This window comes from Procambarus clarkii, chromosome 52 (genome assembly GCF_040958095.1).
Source record: "Procambarus clarkii isolate CNS0578487 chromosome 52, FALCON_Pclarkii_2.0, whole genome shotgun sequence".
NCBI classification, from domain to species: domain Eukaryota; kingdom Metazoa; phylum Arthropoda; class Malacostraca; order Decapoda; family Cambaridae; genus Procambarus; species Procambarus clarkii.
The window spans coordinates 6155960-6174952 of NC_091201.1; the positions used below are offsets into that span (position 1 = coordinate 6155960).

General features: G+C 49.3%; 1 long non-coding RNA gene across 1 annotated transcript in view; it reads left to right on the forward strand.

Annotated features, from left to right (window-relative positions):
- Window positions 1–11515: 11515 nt before the first annotated feature.
- The window catches only part of LOC138349759 (uncharacterized), a 56523-nt gene continuing 49045 nt past the window's right edge, over window positions 11516–18993 (forward strand). The window contains exon 1 of the long non-coding RNA XR_011222679.1: window positions 11516–11658. This is a non-coding gene — a long non-coding RNA (uncharacterized lncRNA). The remainder of the gene's footprint in view (window positions 11659–18993) is intronic.

Consider the following 18993-nt stretch of genomic DNA (forward strand, 5'->3'; position numbering starts at 1 on the left):
TGGGGTTAACACACTGTGGGGTTAACACACTGTGGGGTTAACACACTGTGGGGTTAACACACTGTGGGGTTAACACACTGTGGGGTTAAACACACTGTGGGGTTAACACACTGTGGGGTTAACACACTGTGGGGTTAACACACTGTGGGGTTAACACACTGGGGTTAACACACTGTGGGGTTAAACACACTGTGGGGTTAAACACACTGTGGGGTTAACACACTGTGGGGTTAGCACATTGTGGGGTTAAACACACTGTAGTGTTAACACACTGTGGGGTTAAATACACTGTGGGGTTAAATACACTGTGGGGTTAACACACTGTGGGGTTAAATACACTGTAGGGTTAACACACTGTGGGGTTAACACACTGTGGGGTTAAACACACTGTGGGGTTAATCACACTGTGGGGTTAACACACTGTGGGGTTAGCACACTGTGAGGTTAGCACACTGTGGGGTTAACACACTGTGGGGTTAACACACTGTGGGGTTAACACACTGTGGGGTTAACACACTGTGGGGTTAACACACTGTGGGGTTAACACACTGTGGGGTTAACACACTGTGGGGTTAACACACTGTGGGGTTAACACACTGTGGGGTTAAACACACAGTGGTGTTAAACACACTGTGGGGTTAACACACTGTGGGGTTAACACACTGTGGGGTTAACACACTGTGGGGTTAACACACTGTGGGGTTAAACACACAGTGGTGTTAAACACACTGTGGGGTTAACACACTGTGGGGTTAACACACTGTGGGGTTAACACACTGTGGGGTTAACACACTGTGGGGTTAACACACTGTGGGGTGTGTTTGATGTAACACAAACAAGGAGCAACGGGTTCAGGCTCAACAAGCCACAATATGGAACTGAGAACAGGAGATTCCTTCACCCATACGGTTATTATCCCATGGAACCGCCTACCCGCCCAAGCCGTAAATGCCAAAACTGTGTTGAGTAATAAAATATTCCTGGAAAAGATTAAGTCAAATGAGGGGAGACCTTCGACAAGCCGCCAGCTTCCTGTCCTCGTCAAAGCCACTAGAGAATTGGCTCTAACTGTAGTGACCCAACAACTGTAGTGTCCCAACAACTGTAGTGTCCCAACAACTGTAGTGACCCAACAACTGTAGTGACCCAACAACTGTAGTGTCCCAACAACTGTAGTGACCCAACAACTGTAGTGACCCAACAACTGTAGTGTCCCATCAACTGTAGTGTCCCAACAACTGTAGTGTCCCAACAACTGTAGTGACCCAACAACTGTAGTGTCCCAACAACTGTAGTGACCCATCAACTGTAGTGACCCAACAACTGTAGTGACCCAACAACTGTAGTGACCCAACAACTGTAGTGTCCCAACAACTGTAGTGACCCAACAACTGTAGTGACCCATCAACTGTAGTGTCCCAACAACTGTAGTGACCCAACAACTGTAGTGACCCATCAACTGTAGTGTCCCAACAACTGTAGTGTCCCAACAACTGTAGTGACCCAACAACTGTAGTGTCCCAACAACTGTAGTGACCCAACAACTATATTGACCCAACAACTGTAGTGACCCAACAACTGAACACAGAACCAGGTCGTGTGCAGTCCTGACGACCGGGTTGACGAGGACCAGCTGGTCGGGTGTGGTGGTAACGACCAGGTCGGGTGTGGTGGTAACGACCAGGTCGGGTGTGGTGGTAACGACCAGGTCGGGCGTGGTGGTAACGACCAGGTCGGGCGAGGTCTTCCACACCAAGACGCCGTGACCTCAGCCAGCCCCTGAGAAGCAGCCACACCCAGAGCCTGTGAGGAGAGACACGTTCAGCCAACGCGTGAACAGGTGTGGCCAACTGGGCCGGAAACCACGCCCAATAACACAGCCACGCCACTAACAACCAATTTCTTTGTCAGTTGGCACTACTCTCTGGCCCGTGGGCCGCCCACTCATTACTCATACTCATACACCCACGTCTTCATAACCGTTCTCAGAGGACAAGTTTAGTGTGATGATGTCGCTCAAGGCCAGGATTGATTGTGAGTAATCAAGATCATGCACTCATAAATACTGCCAGTTCTCATCAACACAGACCGTCATCATCAACACAGACCGTCCTCATCAACACAGACCGTTCTCATCAACACAGACCGTCATCATCAACACAGACTGTCCTCATCACCATAGACCGTCCTCATCAACACCAGACCGTCCTCATCAACACAGACCGTCCTCATCAACACGGACCGTCCTCGTTAAAACGGACCGTCCTCATCACCACAGACCGTCCTCATCAACACAGACCGTCTACATCAACACAGCCTCTCGTCATCAACACAGACCGTCCTCATCAACCCAGACCGTCCTCATCAACACAGACCGTCCTCATCAACACAGCCTCTCTTCATCAACACAGTCCGTCCTCATCAACACAGTCCGTCCTCATCAACACAGACCGTCCTCATCAACACAGACCGCCCTCATCAACACAGACCGTCCTCATCAACACAGACCGTCTTCATCAACACAGACCGTCCTCATCAACACTGACCGTCCTCATCAACACGAGACCGTCCTCATCATCAACACAGACCGTCCTCATCAACACCAGACTGTCCTCATCAACACAGACCGTCCTCATCAACACAGACCGTCCTCATCAACACAGACCGTCCTCATCAACAACACAGACCGTGCTCATCAACACAGACCGTCCTCATCAACACAGACCGTCCTCATCAACACACAGACCATCCTCATCAACACAGACCGTCCTCATCAACACAGACCGTCCTCATCAACACAGGCCATCCTCATCAACACAGACCGTCCTCATCAACACAGACCGCCCTCATCAACACAGACCGTCCTCATTAATACAGACCGTCCTCATCAACACAGACCGTCCTCATCAACACACAGACCGTCCTCATCAACACCGACCGTCCTCATCAACACAGGCCATCCTCATCAACACAGACCGTCCTCATCAACACAGACCGTCCTCATCAACAACAGACCGTCATCATCAACACACAAACCGTCCTCATCAACACACACCGTCCTCATCAACACTCAGACCGTCCTCATCAACACAGACCGTCCTCATCAACACAGACCGTCCTCATCAACACACAGACCATCCTCATCAACACAGACCGTCCTCATCAACACAGACCGTCCTCATCAACACAGGCCATCCTCATCAACACAGACCGTCCTCATCAACACAGACCGCCCTCATCAACACAGACCGTCCTCATTAATACAGACCGTCCTCATCAACACAGACCGTCCTCATCAACACACAGACCGTCCTCATCAACACCGACCGTCCTCATCAACACAGGCCATCCTCATCAACACAGACCGTCCTCATCAACACAGACCGTCCTCATCAACAACAGACCGTCTTCATCAACACACAAACCGTCCTCATCAACACACACCGTCCTCATCAACACTCAGACCGTCCTCATCAACACAGACCGTCCTCATCAACACAGACCGCCCTCATCAACACAGACCGTCCTCATCAACAACAGACCGTCATCATCAACACACAAACCGTCCTCATCAACAACAAAGACCGTGCTCATCAACACAGACCGTCCTCATCAACACAGACCGTCCTCATCAACACAGACCGTCCTAATCAACACACAGACCGTCCTAATCAACACAGACCGTCCTCATCAACACAGACCGTCCTCATCAACAACAGACCGTCCTCATCAACAACAGACCGTCATCATCAACACACAAACCGTCCTCATCAACACAGACCGTCCTCATCAACACAGACCGTCCTCATCAACACAGACCGTCCTCATCAACACAGACCGTCCTCATCAACACAGACCGTCCTCATCAACAACAGACCGTCCTCATCAACACAGACCATCCTCATCAACAACAGACCGTCCTCATCAACACTGACCGTCCTCATCAACACAGACCGTCCTCATCAACACAGACCGTCCTCATCAACACAGACCGTCCTCATCAACAACAGACCGTCCTCATCAACACAGACCGTCCTCATCAACAACAGACCGTCCTCATCAACACACAGACCGTCCTCATCAGCACACAGACCGTCCTCATCAACAACAGACCGTCCTCATCAGCAACAGACCGTCCTCATCAACAACAGACCGTCCTCATCAACACACAGACCGTCCTCATCAACACACAGACCGTCTTCATCAACACACAGACCGTCCTCATCAACACAGACCGTCCTCATCAACACAGACCGTCCTCATCAACAACAGACCGTCCTCATCAACACAGACCGTCCTCTTCAACAACAGACCGTCCTCATCAACACCAGACCGTCCTCATCAACACAGACCGTCCTCTTCAACAACAGACCGTGCTCATCAACACAGACCGTCCTCATCAACACAGACCGTCCTCATCAACACTGACCGTCCTCATCAACACACAGACCGTCCTCATCAACACACAGACCGTCCTCATCAACACCAGACCGTCCTCATCAACAACAGACCGTCCTCATCAGCAACAGACCGTCCTCATCAACAACAGACCGTCCTCATCAACACACAGACCGTCCTCATCAACACACAGACCGTCCTCATCAACACCAGACCGTCCTCATCAACACCAGACCGTCCTCATCAACACACAGACCGTCCTCATCAACACAGACCGTCCTCATCAACACACAGACCGTCCTCATCAACACACAGACCGTCCTCATCAACACCAGACCGTCCTCATCAACACCAGACCGTCTTCATCAACACAGACGGTCCTCATCAACACACAGACCGTCCTCATCAACACCATACCGTCCTCATCAACACAGACCGTCCTCATCAACACCAGACCGTCCTCATCAACAACAGACCGTCCTCATCAACACACAGACCGTCCTCATCAACACCAGACCGTCCTCATCAACAAAGACCGTCCTTATCAACAGCAGACCGTCCTCATCAACAACAGACCGTCCTCATCAACACACAGACCGTCCTCATCAACACACAGACCGTCCTCATCAACACACAGTCCGTCCTCATCAACACACAGACCGTCCTCATCAACACAGACCGTCCTCATCAACAACAGACCGTCCTCATCAACAACAGACCGTCCTCATCAACAACAGACCGTCCTCATCAACACAGACCGTCCTCATCAACAACAGACCGTCCTCATCAACAACAGACCGTCCTCATCAACAACAGACCGTCCTCATCAACAACAGACCCTCCTCATCAACACAGACCGTCCTCATCAACAACAGACCGTCCTCATCAACAACAGACCGTCCTCATCGACACACAGACCGTCCTCATCGACACACAGACCGTCCTCATCAACACTGACCGTCCTCATCAACACACAGACCATCCTCATCAACACACAGACCGTCCTCATCAACACACAGACCGTCCTCATCAACACTGACCGTCCTCATCAACACACAGACCATCCTCATCAACACACAGACCGTCCTCATCAACACACAGACCGTCCTCATCAACACACAGACCGTCCTCATCAACACACAGACCGTCCTCATCAACACAGACCGTCCTCATCAACACAGACCGTCCTCATCAACACTGACTGTCCTCATCAACACACAGACCGTCCTCATCAACACACAGACCGTGCTCATCAACACAGACCGTCCTCATCAACACAGATCGTCCTCATCAACACTGACCGTCCTCATCAACAACAGACCGTCCTCATCAACAACAGACCGTCCTCATCAACACAGACCGTCCTCATCAACACAGACCGTCCTCATCACCACAGACCGTCCTCATCAACACAGTCCGTCCTCATCAACACAGAACGTCCTCATCAACACAGACCGTCCTCATCAACACAGACCGTCCTCATCAACACCAGACCGTCCTCATCAACACAGACCGTCCTCATGAACACAGACCGTCCTCATCAACACAGACCGTCCTCATCAACACCAGACCGTCTTCATCAACATAGACCGTCCTCATCAACACACAGACCGTCCTCATCAACAACAGACCGTCCTCATCAACACACAGACCGTCCTCATCAACACACAGACCGTCCTCATCAACACAAACCGTCCTCATCAACACACAGACCGTCCTCATCAACACACAGACCGTCCTCATCAACACACAGACCGTCCTCATCAACACACAGACCGTCCTCATCAACACACAGACCGTCCTCATCAACACCAGCCCGTCCTCATCAACACACAGACCGTCCTCATCAACACACAGACCGTCCTCATCAACACACAGACCGTCCTCATCAACACACAGACCGTGCTCATCAACACAGACCGTCCTCATCAACACACAGACCGTCCTCATCAACACAGACCGTGCTCATCAACACAGACCGTCCTCATCAACACACAGACCGTCCTCATCAACAACAGACCGTCCTCATCAACACACAGACCGTCCTCATCAACACACAGACCGTCCTCATCAACACAGACCGTCCTCATCAACACAGACCGTCCTCATCAACACTGACCGTCCTCATCAACACACAGACCGTCCTCATCAACACACAGACCGCCCTCATCAACACCATACCGTCCTCATCAACACAGACCGTCCTCATCAACACCAGACCGTCCTCATCAACAACAGACCGTCCTCATCAACACAGACCGTCCTCTTCAACAACAGACCGTCCTCATCAACACCAGACCGTCCTCATCAACACAGACCGTCCTCTTCAACAACAGACCGTGCTCATCAACACAGACCGTCCTCATCAACACAGACCGTCCTCATCAACACTGACCGTCCTCATCAACACACAGACCGTCCTCATCAACACACAGACCGTCCTCATCAACACCAGACCGTCCTCATCAACAACAGACCGTCCTCATCAGCAACAGACCGTCCTCATCAACAACAGACCGTCCTCATCAACACACAGACCGTCCTCATCAACACAAAGACCGTCTTCATCAACACCAGACCGTCCTCATGAACACCAGACCGTCCTCATCAACACACAGACCGTCCTCATCAACACAGACCGTCCTCATCAACACACAGACCGTCCTCATCATCACACAGACCGTCCTCATCAACACACAGACCGTCCTCATCAACACACAGACCGTCCTCATCAACACACAGACCGTCCTCATCAACACACAGACCGTCCTCATCAACACAGACCGTCCTCATCAACAACAGACCGTCCTCATCAACAACAGACCGTCCTCATCAACAACAGACCGTCCTCATCAACACAGACCGTCCTCATCAACAACAGACCGTCCTCATCAACAACAGACCGTCCTCATCAACAACAGACCGTCCTCATCAACAACAGACCCTCCTCATCAACACAGACCGTCCTCATCAACAACAGACCGTCCTCATCAACAACAGACCGTCCTCATCGACACACAGACCGTCCTCATCGACACACAGACCGTCCTCATCAACACTGACCGTCCTCATCAACACACAGACCATCCTCATCAACACACAGACCGTCCTCATCAACACACAGACCGTCCTCATCAGCACTGACCGTCCTCATCAACACACAGACCATCCTCATCAACACACAGACCGTCCTCATCAACACACAGACCGTCCTCATCAACACACAGACCGTCCTCATCAACACACAGACCGTCCTCATCAACACAGATCGTCCTCATCAACACAGACCGTCCTCATCAACACTGACTGTCCTCATCAACACACAGACCGTCCTCATCAACACACAGACCGTGCTCATCAACACAGACCGTCCTCATCAACACAGATCGTCCTCATCAACACTGACCGTCCTCATCAACAACAGACCGTCCTCATCAACAACAGACCGTCCTCATCAACACAGACCGTCCTCATCAACACAGACCGTCCTCATCACCACAGACCGTCCTCATCAACACAGTCCGTCCTCATCAACACAGAACGTCCTCATCAACACAGACCGTCCTCATCAACACAGACCGTCCTCATCAACACCAGACCGTCCTCATCAACACAGACCGTCCTCATCAACACAGACCGTCCTCATCACCACAGACCGTCCTCATCACCACCAGACCGTCCTCATCAACACAGACCGTCCCCATCAACACCAGACCGTCCTCATCAACACAGATCGTCCTCATCAACACAGACCGTCCTCATCAACACAGACCGTCCTCATCACCACAGGCCGTCCTCATCAACACCAGACCGTCCTCATCAACACAGACCGTCCTCATCAACACAGACTATCCTCATCAACACAGACCGTCCTCATCAACACTGACCGTCCTCATCAACACAGACCGTCCTCATCAACACAGACCGTCCTCATCAACACAGACCGTCCTCATCAACACAGTCCGTCCTCATCAACACAGACGGTCCTCATCAACACAGACCGTCCTCATCAACACAGATCGTCCTCATCAACACAGACCGTCCTCATCAACACAGACCGTCCTCATCAACACAGACCGTCCTCATCAACACTGACTGTCCTCATCAACACAGACCGTCCTCATCAACACTGACTGTCCTCATCAACACAGACCGTCCTCATCACCACCAGACCGTCCTCATCAACACAGACCGTCCCCATCAACACCAGACCGTCCTCATCAACACAGATCGTCCTCATCAACACAGACCGTCCTCATCAACACAGACCGTCCTCATCACCACAGGCCGTCCTCATCAACACCAGACCGTCCTCATCAACACAGATCGTCCTCATCAACACAGACTATCCTCATCAACACAGACCGTCCTCATCAACACTGACCGTCCTCATCAACACAGACCGTCCTCATCAACACAGACCGTCCTCATCAACACAGACCGTCCTCATCAACACAGTCCATCCTCATCAACACAGACTGTCCTCATCAACACAGACCGTCCTCATCAACACAGCCCGTCCTCATCAACACAGCCCGTCCTCATCAACACAGACCGTCCTCATCAACATAGACCGTCCTCATCAACACAGCCCGTCCTCATCAACACAGCCCGTCCTCATCAACACCAGACCGTCCTCATCAACACAGACCGTCCTCATCAACACAGACCGTCCTCATCAACACAGACCGTCCTCATCAACACAGCCCGTCCTCATCAACACAGACCGTCCTCATCAACACAGACCGTCCTCATCAACACAGCCGTCCTCATCAACACAGACCGTCCTCATCAACACAGCCGTCCTCATCAACACAGACCGTCCTCATCAACACAGCCCGTCCTCATCAACACAGACCGTCCTCATCACCACAGCCCGTTCTCATCAACACCAGACCGTCCTCATCAACACAGCCCGTCCTCATCAACACAGCCCGTCCTCATCAACACAGACTGTCCTCATCAACACAGACCGTCCTCATCAACACAGCCCGTCCTCATCAACACAGCCCGTCCTCATCAACACAGACCGTCCTCATCAACATAGACCGTCCTCATCAACACAGCCCGTCCTCATCAACACAGCCCGTCCTCATCAACACCAGACCGTCCTCATCAACACAGACCGTCCTCATCAACACAGACCGTCCTCATCAACACGGACCGTCCTCATCAACACAGCCCGTCCTCATCAACACAGACCGTCCTCATCAACACAGACCGTCCTCATCAACACAGCCGTCCTCATCAACAAGGAATAAAGGTGCACTAATCTAGCCGCCACCCTCTTTTATGAGAACATAAACACATTATACATGACTCATTGAACCCGTCCTTAAGCTAGGCTCGTCAATGCGGCGGCCGACTCCCACAGACACACTTATCAATATTAACGCACTGCTGACTCATAATTTGCATTTACTCAAATATAACGAAAAATTCTTAAATACTATAATGTGTTGAATGGTTAGGCCTCGATTAGGTGTTTAGGTTCTATTGGCGATTATTTGTATTTGTAGTACGTGGGTGAAGCATTTACAGCGTTGTGGTTCGAACACAAGTCGCCAGTGAAGCACTTGTTCCGGAAGTGTTCGGACTTCAGCAGTTGTGCTACCCGTCCTCGACTCAAGTCCATTACATTCAGCGGTCAACCCCACAGACGCATTCATAAATTTTAACATGCTGTTCATTCAAAACGGGAATTTTCTCAAGTATAAATTAATATTATAATATATTAGCAAATTGTGTATATATAGGCATAGGATAGGTTAGGTGTTTAGGTTCTGTTGGCGATTATTTGTATTTGTAGTACGTGGGTGAAGCATTTATAGTGTTGTGATTCGAACAAAATTCGTCAGTGAAGCACTTGTTCCGGAAGTGTTCGAACGTCAGCAGTTGTGAGTCGTGTGTAAACCGCTTTTCATTCATAAACACGTTTGGTTTGGCGGGTGGATGGAATCCCTTTTGGGTTATGTTTGGAGGACGGGCTGGGCAGTTACTGGGTTGTGGTTCGAGCAGATGACGTCAGAGAAGCACTGTTCGAGAAATGTTCAAACGTCATCAGCTGGGAGTCATTAATCAAGATATGGTTCGGTCATTAACTCTGAGTTTGGCGGTCAGATGAACGAGCAATTGGCCTCTGTTGATGAGGACGAGTTGATATAAGTGTTTCGCTCCTGTACCTCATATACAGATAATTGCCAGGAGAACCGTTCCTTGAGAGTGAGAGTGAGGCCGCGGCGCCAACGCCCAAACGCCACATTGACAACTCATGGTCCTGAAAGTGAAGGTGAGGTGGAGAGGCTTCGGTCTGGTGCACGGCGTGTTGCTGTCTCAGTGTGTGCACCTTCCTCGGTCCGTGTGGTCCTCTGTCAGTGTACACCAGCACCGTCCGTGTGGTCGTGTACACCAGCACCGTCCGTGTGGTCGTGTACACCAGCACCGTCCGTGTGGTCGTGTACACCAGCACCGTCCGTGTGGTCGTGTACACCAGCACCGTCCGTGTGGTCCTCTGTCAGTGTACACCAGCACCGTCCGTGTGGTCCTCTGTCAGTGTACACCAGCACCGTCCGTGTGGTCGTGTACACCAGCACCGTCCGTGTGGTCGTGTACACCAGCACCGTCCGTGTGGTCGTGTACACCAGCACCGTTCGTGTGGTCGTGTACACCAGCACCGTCCGTGTGGTCGTGTAAACCAGCACCGTCCGTGTGGTCCTCTGTCAGTGTACACCAGCACCGTCCGTGTGGTCGTGTACACCAGCACCGTCCGTGTGGTCGTGTACACCAGCACCGTCCGTGTGGTCGTGTACACCAGCACCGTCCGTGTGGTCGTGTACACCAGCACCGTCCGTGTGGTCGTGTACACCAGCACCGTCCGTGTGGTCGTGTACACCAGCACCGTCCGTGTGGTCCTCTGTCAGTGAACACCAGCACCGTCCGTGTGGTCGTGTACACCAGCACCGTCCGTGTGGTCGTGTACACCAGCACCGTCCGTGTGGTCGTGTACACCAGCACCGTCCGTGTGGTCGTGTACACCAGCCCCGTCCGTGTGGTCGTGTACACCAGCCCCCGTCCGTGTGGTCCTCTGTCAGTGTACACCAGCACCGTCCGTGTGGTCGTGTACACCAGCACCGTCCGTGTGGTCGTGTACACCAGCACCGTCCGTGTGGTCGTGTACACCAGCACCGTCCGTGTGGTCGTGTACACCAGCCCCCGTCCGTGTGGTCCTCTGTCAATGTGTTGCTGGTTCTCTGTCTCCCTGTGAGTGGACTTGACATATGTCATATGTAGCCAGTTGAGGCATGTGTATCGTGTCAGGTGTGTCATGCTAGGTGTATCCCTTGTGTGTGTGTGTGTGTGTCATGCTGGGTGTATCCCTTGTGTGTGTGTCATGCTAAGTGTATCCCTTGTGTGTGTGTCATGTTAGGTGTATCCCTTGTGTGTGTGTCATGCTGGGTGCATCCCTTGTGTGTGTGTCATGCTAGGTGTATCCCCTGTGTGTGTCATGCTAGGTGTATCCCTTGTGTGTGTGTGTGTGTCATGCTGGGTGTATCACTTGTATGTGTGCCATACTAGGTGTATCCCTTGTGTGTGTGTCATGCTAAGTGTATCCCTTGTGTGTGTGTCATGCTGGGTGTATCCCTTGTGTGTGTGTCATGCTAGGTGTATCTCTTGTGTGTGTGTCATGTTAGGTGTATCTCTTGTGTGTGTGTCATGCTAGGTGTATCTCTTGTGTGTGTGTCATGTTAGGTGTATCTCTTGTGTGTGTGTCATGCTAGGTGTATCTCTTGTGTGTGTGTCATGTTAGGTGTATCTCTTGTGTGTGTGTCATGCTAGGTGTATCTCTTGTGTGTGTGTCATGTTAGGTGTATCTCTTGTGTGTGTGTCATGTTAGGTGTATCTCTTGTGTGTGTGTCATGCTAGGTGTATCTCTTGTGTGTGTGTCATGTTAGGTGTATCTCTTGTGTGTGTGTCATGCTAGGTGTATCTCTTGTGTGTGTGTCATGTTAGGTGTATCTCTTGTGTGTGTGTCATGCTAGGTGTATCTCTTGTGTGTGTGTCATGTTAGGTGTATCTCTTGTGTGTGTGTCATGCTAGGTGTATCTCTTGTGTGTGTGTCATGTTAGGTGTATCTCTTGTGTGTGTGTCATGCTAGGTGTATCTCTTGTGTGTGTGTCATGCTAGGTGTATCTCTTGTGTGTGTGTCATGTTAGGTGTATCTCTTGTGTGTGTCATGTTAGGTGTATCTCTTGTGTGTGTCATGCTAGGTGTATCACTTGTGTGTGTGTCATGTTAGGTGTATCACTTGTGTGTGTGTGTGTGTGTGTGTGTGTGTGTGTGTGTGTGTGTGTGTGTGTGTGTGTGTGTGTGTGTGTGTGTGTGTGTACTCACCTGATTGTACTTGCGGGGGTTGAGCTTTGGCTCTTTGGTCCCGCCTCTCAACTGTCAATCAACTGGTGTACAGGTTCCTGAGCCTACTGGGCTCTATCATATCTACATTTGAAACTGTGTATGGAATCAGCCTCCACCACATCACTTCCTAGTGCATTCCATTTGTTAACTACACTGACACTGAAGATATTCTTTCTAACTTCTCTGTGACTCATCTGGGTTCTAAGTTTACACCTGTGTCCCCTTGTTCGTATCCCACCCGTGCTGAAGAGTTTGTCTTTGTCCACCCTGTCAGATCTTCTGAGAATTTTGTAGGTGGTTATCATGTCTCCCCTTACTCTTCTGTTTTCCAGGGATGTGAGGTTCAGCTCCTTTAGCCTTTCCTCGTAGCTCATTCCTCTCAGTTCAGGGACGAGCCTGGTGGCATACCGCTGAATCTTCTCTAACTTTGTCTTGTGTTAACTTTTCTAGGTTAGGACTCCAGGCTGGAGCTGCATACTCCAGGATTGGTACATAAGTGGTATACAGGGTCCTGAACGATTCCTTACACAAGTTTCTAAAGGCAGTTCTTATGTTGGCCAACCTAGCATATGCCGCTGATGATATTCATTTGATGTGAGCCTCTGGGGACAGGTTCGGTGTTATATCAACCCCTAAATCTTTCTCTCTATTTGACTCTTGCTGGATTTCACCTCCCAGATGATACATTGTATTCATCCTTTTGCTCCCTTCGCATAATTTCATTACCTTACACTTTCCTGAGTTGAACTTTAGCAGCCAATTTCTAGACCATTCCTCCAGTTCGTCCAAGTCATCCTGTAGTTTCTGTCTATCTTCATCCGTCTTGATTCTTCCCATAAGTTTTGCATCATCAGCAAACATTGAGAGGAACGAGTCTATACCCTCCGAAAGATCGTTTACATATATTAGAAACAGGATGGGTCCAAGTACTGAGCCCTGTGGGACTCCGCTGGTGACATCTCGCCACTCTGATGTCGCCCCCCTCACTGTTACTCGGTGTTTCCTGTTGCTTAAGTACTCCCTTATCCACTGGAGCACCTTCCCTTTTACTCCTGCCTGTTGCTCCAACTTTTTTAACAGCCTTTTATGGGGTACTGTATCAAAGGCTTTCTGGCAGTCCAGGAAAATGTAGTCGGGCCACCCTTCTCTTTCCTGCCTAATTTTTGTTGCCTGGTCATAGAATTCTATTAAACCTGTGAGGCATGATTTACCATCTCTGAACCCATGTTGGTGGTGCGTTACAAAGTTATTTCCTTCCAAGTGCTCTACGAGCCTTTTCCTCACGATCTTCTCCATCACCTTGCATGGTATACAAGTTAGGGAAACTGGCCTGTAGTTCAGCGCCTCTTGCCTGTCACCCTTCTTGTACATTGGGACTACGTTAGCTGTCTTCCAACTTTCTGGTAAGTCTCCTGTTTCCAGTGACCTGTTATACACCATAGAGAGTGGCACACTTAGTGCTTCTGCACCTTCCTTTAGTATCCATGGTGAGATTCTGTCAGGCCCAACAGCCTTTGTCACATTCAGCTCCAGCAGACACCTTTTGACCTCATCACTGGTGAGGTCAAATTCCTCCAAGGTTGCTTGGTTTGCCTCCTCCTCATTTAGTGCAGGGGCTTCTCCTTGTTCTATTGTGAAGACCTCCTAGAATCTCTTGTTGAGTTCTTCACACACACCTCCTTGTCATTCTCTGTGTATTTGCTCTTCCCTATTCGCAGTTTCATCACTTGTTCCTTCACTGCTGAATTCCTCCTGATGTGGCTGTGGAGCAGCTTTGGTTGGGTCTTGGCTTTACTCGCTATGTCATTTTCAAACTGTCTCTCTGCTTCCCTCCTCACTCATTTCTGGCCCTCTGGTATCTCTCCCTACTCTCCGTTGTTCTGTTATTTCTGTAGTTTCTCCATGTTCTTTAACTCAGCTGCTTCGCTACCTTGCATTCTTGGTTGAACCATGGGTTTTTCTGTTGTTTTTCGTTTTTCTCCTTTTGGACGGGGATAAACCTGTCTGCAGCTTCCCGACACTTCTGGGTGACAAAATCCATCATGTCCTGCACATTCTTGTCTCTAAGTTCTGTTTCCCATGGTATTCCTCTGAGGAAGTTCCTCATCTCGTCATATTTTCTTCTTCGGTAATTTAGCCTTTTTCCCTCCGATCCCATCCTTGGATAGGTTATCCCTATCTCCATCAAGTACTCAAAGGTCAGTACACTGTGGCCACTCATTCCTATGGGGGCTTCAACTTTGACTTCCCTTATGTCACTTGAGTGACTGACTCACTCAGGGTGAATATCAAATCGAGTCTAGCTGGTTCATCATTGCCTCTCGCTTTTGTGGGTTCCTTGACATGCTGGCTCAGAAAATTCCTTGTTGCCACTTCCAAGAGTTTAGCTCTCCACGTAACTGCACCACCATGGGGGTCCCCATTTTCCCAGTCTATCTTTCCATGGTTGAAATCACCCATTATTAAGAGTCTTGAGCCATTCCTGCAGGCAACTGAACCTGCTCTCTCTATTATATTAATGGTTGCCATGTTGTTCATATCAAACTCCTGTCTAGGTCTTCTGTCATTTAGGGGAGGGTTGTAAATGACTGCCACTATTATCTTAGGTCCACCCATTGTTATAGTTCCTGTTATGTAATCTCTGAACCCGTCACACTTCGGAATTTCCATCTCATCAAAACTCCAGTCCTTCCTTATCAGCAGGGTCACTCCTCCACCTCCTCTCCCTTCCCTCTCTTTCCTTACTATATAGTAGTCCTTTGGAAACACAGCATCTGCTATGACTCCTGACATACTAGTCAGGTGTGTGTCATGCTAGGTGTATCACTTGTGTGTGTGTCATGATAAGTGTATCCCTTGTGTGTCATGCTGGGTGTATCCCTTGTGTGTCATGGTGGGTGTATCCCTTCTGTGTGTGTGTGTGTGTCATGCTAGGTGTATCCCATGTGTGTGTCATGCTAGGTGTATCTCTTGTGTGTGTGTCATGCTAGGTGTATCCCTTGTGTGTGTGTCATGCTAGGTGTATCTCTTGAGTGTGTGTCATGATAAGAGAATCTCTTGTGTGTGTGTCATGCTAGGTGTATATCTTGTGTGTGTGTCATGCTACGTGTATCCCCTTGTGTGTGTGTCATGCTAGGTGTATCCCTTGTGTGTCATGCTGGGTGTATCCCTTCTGTGTGTGTGTCATGCTAAGTGTATCCCATGTGTGTGTGTCATGCTAGGTGTATTACTTGTGTGTGTATCATTATAGGTGTATCTCTTGTGTGTGTGTCATGCTAGGTGTATCCCATGTGTGTGTGTCATGCTAGGGGTATCCCATGTGTGTGTGTCACGGTAGGTATATCACTTGTGTGTGTGTCATGCTTGGTGTATCACTTGTGTGTGTCATGCTAGGTGTATCCCTTGTGTGTGTGTCATGCTAGGTGTATCTCTTGAGTGTGTGTCATGCTAGGTGTATCACTTGTGTGTGTGTCATGCTAGGTGAATCTCTTGTGTGTGTCATGCTAGGTGAATTCCTTGTGTGTGTCATGCTAGGTGTATTCGTTGTGTGTGTGTCATGCTACATGAATCCCCCTTGTGTGTGTCATGCTACATGTATCCCTCTTGTGTGTGTCATGCTAGGAGTATCTCTTGTGTGTCATGCTAGGTGCATCTCTTGTGTGCGTCATGCTAGGCGTATCCCCTTGAGTGTGTGTCATACTAAGTGTATCTCTTGTGTGTGTCATGCTAGGTGTATCTCTTGTGTGTGTATCATGCTAGGTGTATCTCTTGTGTGTGTCATGCTAGGTGTATCTCTTGTGTGTGTCATGCTAGGTGTATCTCTTGTGTGTGTGTCATGCTAGGTGTATCCCTTGTGTGTGTCATGCTAGGTGTATCTCCTTATGTGTGTGTCATGCTAGGTGTATCTCTTGTGTGTGTGTCATGCTAGGTGTATCCCTTGTGTGTGTCATGCTAGGTGTATCTCCTTATGTGTGTGTCATGCTAGGTGTATCTCTTGTGTGTCAAGCTAGGTGTATCACTTGTGTGTGTGTCATGTTAGGTGTATCCCCTTGTGTACTCACCTAGTTGTGTCTGCAGGATCGAGCATTGACTCTTGGATCCCGCCTTTCGAGCATCGGTTGTTTACAGCAATGACTCCTGTCCTATTTCCCTATCATACCTGGTTTTAAAATTATGAATAGTATTTGCTTCCACAACCTGTTCCTGAAGTGCATTCCATTTCCCCACTACTCTCACGCTAAAAGAAAACTTCCTAACATCTCTGTGACTCATCTGAGTTTCAAGCTTCCATCCATGTCCTCTCGTTCTGTTACTATTCCGTGTGATCATTTCGTCTATGTCCACTCTGTCAATTCCTCTGAGTATCTTATACGTTCCTATCATGTCCCCCCTCTCCCTTCTTCTTTCTAGTGTCGTAAGGCACAATTCCTTCAGGCGCTCTTCATACCCCATCCCTCGTAGCTCTGGGACGAGTCTCGTTGCAAACCTCTGAACCTTTTCCAGTTTCATTATATGCTTCTTCAGATGGGGACTCCATGATGAGGCGGCATACTCTAAGACTGGCCTTACGTAGGCAGTGTAAAGCGCCCTAAATGCCTCCTTACTTAGGTTTCTGAATGATGTTCTAACTTTTGCCAGTGTAGAGTACGCTGCTGTCGTTATCCTATTAATATGTGCCTCAGGAGATAGATTAGGTGTTACGTCCACCCCCAGGTCTCTTTCACGCGTCGTTACAGGTAGGCTGTTCCCCTTCATTGTGTACTGTCCCTTTGGTCTCCTATCTCCTAGTCCCATTTCCATAACTTTACATTTGCTCGTGTTGAATTCTAGTAGCCATTTCTCTGACCATCTCTGCAATCTGTTCAGGTCCTCTTGGAGGATCCTGCAATCCTCATCTGTCACAACTCTTCTCATCAACTTTGCATCATCCGCAAACATCGACATGTAGGACTCTACGCCTGTAAACATGTCGTTAACATATACAAGAAATAGAATTGGTCCCAGCACCGATCCTTGTGGTACTCCACTTGTTACTGTTCGCCAGTCCGACTTCTCGCCCCTTACCGTAACTCTTTGGCTCCTTCCTGTTAGGTAGTTCCTTATCCATTCTAGGACCTTTCCCCCCACCCCCGCCTGCCTCTCGAGCTTGAACAGCAGTCTCATGTGCGGTACTGTATCAAAGGCTTTTTGGCAGTCCAGAAATATGCAGTCTGCCCAACCATCTCTGTCCTGTCTTATCCTCGTTATTTTATCATAGAATTCCAGAAGGTTTGTTAGGCACGATTTCCCTGTCCAGAACCCATGTTGATGTTTGTTCACAAACCTAATGTTCTCCAGGTGTGCAACCAGTCGCAGCCTAATTATTCTTTCCAGTATTTTACAGGGGATGCTTGTCAGTGATACAGGTCTGTAGTTAAGTGCCTCCTCCCTATCTCCTTTCTTGAAGATCGGCACGACATTTGCCTTCTTCCAGCAACTGGGCAATTCTCCTGACATAAGTGACTCATTAAAGATCATTGCCAGAGGCACGCTGAGGGCCTGTGCTGCTTCTTTTAGTATCCACGGTGATACTTTGTCTGGTCCAACTGCTTTAGTTGCATCTAGAGTTGTCAACTGTTTCATTACCTCCTCTGCTGTCACCTCTATATCTGATAGTCTTTCATCTAGGGTAACCCCTTCCAACAATGGGAGCTGCTCAGGCTCGGTAGTGAACACTCCATGGAAACTGGCATTCAGTGCCTCGCAGATTTCCTTGTCACTTTCAGTATATGCCCCCTCTGTCTTCCTTAGTCTTGTCACTTGGTCGTTCACCGACATTTTTCTTCTTATATGACTGTGTAGTAACTTAGGTTGTTTTTTCGCTTTGATTGCAATATCGTTCTCATAGTCCCTTTCCGATGTTCGTCTTATGTTAATGTAATCGTTCCTAGCTCTGTTGTATCTGCTTCTGTTGTCCTCTGTTCTTTGTCTTCTGTACTTCCTCCACTCCCGTCTGCTGGCCATTTTTGCTCCCTGACACTGTCTATTAAACCATGGGTTATTATATTCCTTCTTATTTTTTCCCTTTACCGTTGGTATAAATCTCTCTTCGGCCTCCTGGCATTTCTGTATGACTAGGTCCATCATATCTTGGACTGTTTTTCCTCTAATTTCTTCCTCCCACTGCACTTCACCCAGATAGTC